This window comes from Microtus ochrogaster, unplaced genomic scaffold, assembly GCF_000317375.1.
Source record: "Microtus ochrogaster isolate Prairie Vole_2 unplaced genomic scaffold, MicOch1.0 UNK48, whole genome shotgun sequence".
Classification (NCBI taxonomy): domain Eukaryota; kingdom Metazoa; phylum Chordata; class Mammalia; order Rodentia; family Cricetidae; genus Microtus; species Microtus ochrogaster.
The window spans coordinates 2,650,033-2,655,156 of NW_004949146.1; the positions used below are offsets into that span (position 1 = coordinate 2,650,033).

The following is a 5,124-nucleotide window of genomic DNA, read 5'->3' on the forward strand; positions in this document are numbered from 1 at the left end:
TATTTATTTATTATGTATACAATATTCTGTGTGTATGCCTACAGGCCAGAGGAGGGCACCAGACCCCATTACAGATGGCTGTGAGCCACCATGTGGTTGTTGGGAATTGAACTCAGGACCTTTGGAAGAGCAGGCAATGCTCTTAACCTCTGAGCCATCTCTCCAGCCCCGAAAACATGTATCTTTTTTTTTTTTGGTTTTTCAAGACAGGGTTTCTCTGTGGCTTTAGAGCCTGTCCTGGAACTAGCTCTGTAGACCAGGCTGAAAAACATGTATCTTAAAGGAGTAGTAATGTTGGTGACAGTTGACCTGAGTCTGCCATGCACGTCCTTTACCCCTGAGCTCTATCCTTAACCCTCTTATAAAAATATAGTTTTATATTTGATAGCAAATTAGAAAATTTCTCTCTAGTAGTTTAGTCCCTAAATTGGTAGCTGTTGAGATGTGTGTATATATGTAACATGAGTGCCAGCTTGTTGGGGTTTCTGTCCTGTCCAGTTCCCCACAGCTGGCAAGTCCCAAAGAAAATCACACAGAGATCTCCATAAGTTATAAAACTGATTGCCCCATTAGCTCAGGCTACTTATTAGCTCTTACAGCTTATATTAACCCATTGTTCTTATCTATGTTAGCCACATAGCTCGGTACCTTCTCAGCTGGGTATATTACATTCAGCTTCTTTGGTGGTCTGTGCAGGAGTAAGAGGAATGGACTTCCTCCTTTTTAGCATTCTCCTGTTCTCATCACCCCACCTCTCCTTCCTGTCTGGTTGACCCGCCTATACTTCCTGCCTGGCCAATCAGTGTTTTATTAAAATACATGATTGATAGAATACAGACAATTCTTCCATACCATATATATATTAAAGGATTTTTGGTTTTGTCTTTTAAGATAGTCTGAATATGAAGCCAAAGCTGTCTTTGAACTTAGGACCTTCCTGTTTCTGGCTGTTGTGCACTGGGATTATAGGTACGCACCCGCACCTGCCCTTAGGTGCTGAAGGTTTTGGTTTTTTAGACAAGATTTTGTTAAGTAGCCAATGATGGCCTTCAAATTGAAGTCTTGGTTTTGCTTCTCCTGTACTGACATTACAAGTGACATGTACTACCACACCCAGTGATCTTTAGGTTTTTTTTAGTAAATTTTGAAATATGGCAAATTTGGTAAGTAAATCACTAACTATAAAAAAATATAGCTACAAATTATTTGGGGGGGTTGTTGAGACAGGGTTTCTCTGTAGTTTTGGAGCCTGTCCTGGAACTTGCTCTTGTAGACCAGGCTGACCTCAAACTCACAGAGATCTACCTGCCTCTGCCTCCTGAGTAAACTAAGACATTTTCTATCTAGGATATAAATCTCAATAAAAAGGAGATTGAGTCATTACATGAGAGACTGAGGTTCACATTGTTGAGCTCATCAGCACTGCAGAAACAAAGGATTCTGTAGATGACTTGGTACTTTTCCCCCCTCTTTCAGTTATTTTTCCATTAAGAATCAAGGACTAAGCCAAGTGTGGTGGCGCACACCTTTAATTCCTACCCTTGGGAGGCAGAGGCAGGCAGATATCTGTGAGTTCAAAACCAACCTGGTCTACAGAGTGAGTTCCAGGACAGACAGAGCTACACAGAGAAACCCTGTCTTGAAAAACTAAAAACAGCAACAAAAGGAATCAAGGGCTTGAGTCAGGGCTTGGTTGTCAAACTGCTTGCTTCCCAAGTATGAGGCCCTGAGTTCAGATTCCCCAACACCTAGGCCAGGTACAAGGAAGAAGAATCCCTGGGGCTTAGTGGCTTGTCAGTCTCGTGAAATCACTGAGCTTAAGCTTACAAACTGTCTGAAAAATAAGGTGGAAAGCAATTGAAGAAGATTTTACCTTCTAATTCTACCTCAACATATATGTCCAGGTACACCCCAACCACAGTATGCACATACACACATGCATAGAGGAATTCCATATCTTTTTCAAACTTTTTCCCCTTCCTTCTTTCTTTTTTTAGAGATGTGTTTCCTTATGAAGTTCTGGCTGGTGTGGAATTCACTCTAGAAATTAGGCTGGCTGTGAACTTGTTGGAAATCTTGCTTCTGTCTCCCAAGTCTGCCGCCACCATACCTTGTTCCCCATTCTTGACAACAAAGTGACTACTCAAAATGTTACTATATATGTATGTATGTATGTATGTATATATGTATAATATATATATTAATTCTAAAGCCATATATCAAGAATTCTTGCTGTTACATTAATACATGTTTTTTGGGTTGTTTTGTGTGTGTGTGTTTTGTTTTGTTTTTAGTTTTTCGAGACAGGGTTTCTCTGTAGCTTTGGAGCCTGTCCTGGAACTAACTCTGTAGACCAGGCTGGTCTTAGGCTCACAGAGATCCACCTGCCTCTGCTTCCTGAGTGCTGGGTTTAAAGGCGTGCACTACCACCGCCTGGCTAGTTCATGTTCTTTTATATTTAGGTCAGTGATGTGGAGTTGATCAGTTTGTATTTTGTTAATTTTAAATACGTTAATTCTGCTGGGCATGGTGGCCCATACATTTAAAGCCAACATTCAGGAACAGAGAAGGAGGATCTCGGGGCTGGAGAAATGGCTCAGCAGTTAAGAGCACTGATTGCTCTTCCAGAGGACCCGGGTTCAATTCCCAGCACCCACAAGGCAGCTCACAACTGTCTGAAAATCCAGTTCCAGGGGATCTGACACCTTCACACCAATGCACATAAAATAAAGATAAATAAATAATTAAAAAATAAAAAAAGAACAAACTGTTTAAAAAAAGAGAGAGAGAAGGAGAATCTCTGTGAGTTCAGGGACAACCTGATCTATATTGGGAGTCCAAGGACAGCCAGGGCTAAATAGAGAGACCCTGTCTCCAAACAAAACAAAACTAACAAACCCTCAATTCCTTTCTTTTCTCCCTTTAAACTCTGCTTGTCAGGATTTTGGACTCCCCAATAAGAAATTAATTATAGTTTAATATACATTTTTGTCATACTAGTTATTAAGGTATAATTCACTTATCTTAAAATTCAACCCATTAAAATATCAGATTCATTGGGGTTTACATTGAATTCATAGTTATACAGCCGAAATCACCGGCTAATTTCAAAGCAGTTTCATCTTCTAAAGAAATACTTTAGACCCATTATCTGTCATTCCCCAGTCTCTTCTCTCCCCAGATTTTAGTTGCCACTTAACCTAATTTCTGTATCCTTGGTTTGGCTTATTCTGAATATTTCATATATGTAGAATCATATACTATAGAGCCTTTTATGCCTTACTCTTCCACTAAGCCTCTTTTTTTTTTTTTTTTTTTTTTTTGGATTTTTCGAGACAGGGTTTCTTCGTAGTTTTTTGGTTCCTGTCCTGGAACTAGCTTTTGTAGACCAGACTGGCTTTGAACTCACAGAGATCCGCCTGTCTCTGCCTCCCTAGTGCTGGGATTAAAGGCGTCTGCCTGTCTCTGCCTCCCGAGTGCTGGGATTAAAGGCATGCGCCACCACCGCCCGGCTTAAGCCTTTGCTTTCATATCGTAGCATATATCAGTACTTTATTACTCTTTATGGCTGAATAATAAAAATTCAGTTATATGGATATATACCACTTTATTATTTTTGATTTTTTTTAAGATAGGGTTTCTCTGTGTAGCCTTGGATGTCCCTGGAACTCACTTTCTAGACCAGCCTGGCTTCAAATTTACCGAGATCTGCCTGCTTCTGTCTTCCTGGAGCTGAGATTAAAGGCATGTGTCACCATTACCCAGCTATATATACCACTTTTCATGTATCCATGCATCCAGTTGCTTTCAGTATTTTTATGAATAAGGTTTTATATGAACATGTATTTTCAGTTGTTACATATGGCTGGAAATAGAATTGCTAGGTACAGCAACTTTTTAACTTCCCAAGTTTTCTATAATGTCTATACCATTAAACAATCCTACCAACAATGTATGAGAACTGAAATTCTCCACCAATCTTACCATTACTTATTTCCTGCCTCCTCTTTCTCCCTTTTCCCGGTCTCTGCATGCTAGGGAAGCACTCTATCTGTGAGCTATTAGCCTGAGTTCTGGGTGCAGTGTGCACCAACATATTCCATTCCCTTTTTCTGATAGCCCTTCTGGTACACGTGAAATGTTGTGATATTGTGGTTTTGATAGGCATTTTCCTAATGACTAGTGATGTAGAGCATATTTTCTTGTGCTTATTGGACAATTATCTATTTAAATCCTTTGCTTATTTTAAAAGTGAGTCTTTATTGTTGAATTGTAAAAGTTCTTATATAGTCTATGTTCTACTAGACCCCATACACTGGCAAAATTGTCTTTAGTTTTTTTTTTCTTTTTCTTTTTTTTTTTGAAGTTAACATGCTTGTTAACTTTTGCTTGAATTTTGTTTTAGCATACACATATACCCCCAAAATGGACTCTCTCTCTTTCACTCTCTGTCTCTTTCTCTGTCCACCTGTCTTTCTGTTTCTTTCTTTCCAATATCATGGAGCTCAGGCCGACCTCAAACTTTTGATTCTCTTGCCTCCATCTCCCAAGGGCTGGGATTATAGGTGTACATCCCTTATGGCTGCTTGATGCAGTGCTGAGGCTTGAATGTAGTGTTTTCTTACATGCTAGGCAAGCACACTGCCAACTGAACTACATCCCACTCCTGTTACTTCTTTTTTCTCAGGGAGGAACGTTTGTGCAATATGATATGAATTATAAAACATTCTCCATCCTATGAATAGATTTGAGGTTTTTAAATTTAGTACTGATTATTTGTTTATTCCAATTTGGGATTTAGAATTCTTATCTCCTTATAAGTTAGGAACTGAATAAATTAATTGGGCTTTTGCTTGAATTTTGTTTTTAGCATACACAATTTTAACATTTGCTAGGTACTAGGTAAAGTATACTTTTTCATCTTTAATATTAAGTACTTGGGCTAGGGTGCTGGATCAGTGGGTAAAGCACTGGCAGTCTAAGTGTGAAGACCTAAATTCAATCCAGAGAGCCACTGCAAAAACCAGGCATTGTAGCCGGGCGGTGGTGGCGCATGCCTTTAATCCCAGCACTCGGGAGGCAGAGGCAGGCGGATCTCTGTGAGTTCGAGGTCAGCCTGGTCTA

The 5,124-nt window shown here is 39.6% G+C and overlaps 1 protein-coding gene across 1 annotated transcript in view; it reads left to right on the forward strand.

The window, feature by feature from the left end:
* The window catches only part of Map3k3 (mitogen-activated protein kinase kinase kinase 3), a 96,461-nt gene that overhangs the window by 39,641 nt on the left and 51,696 nt on the right, over positions 1-5,124 (forward strand). The gene's annotated exons all lie outside the window — the stretch shown is intronic.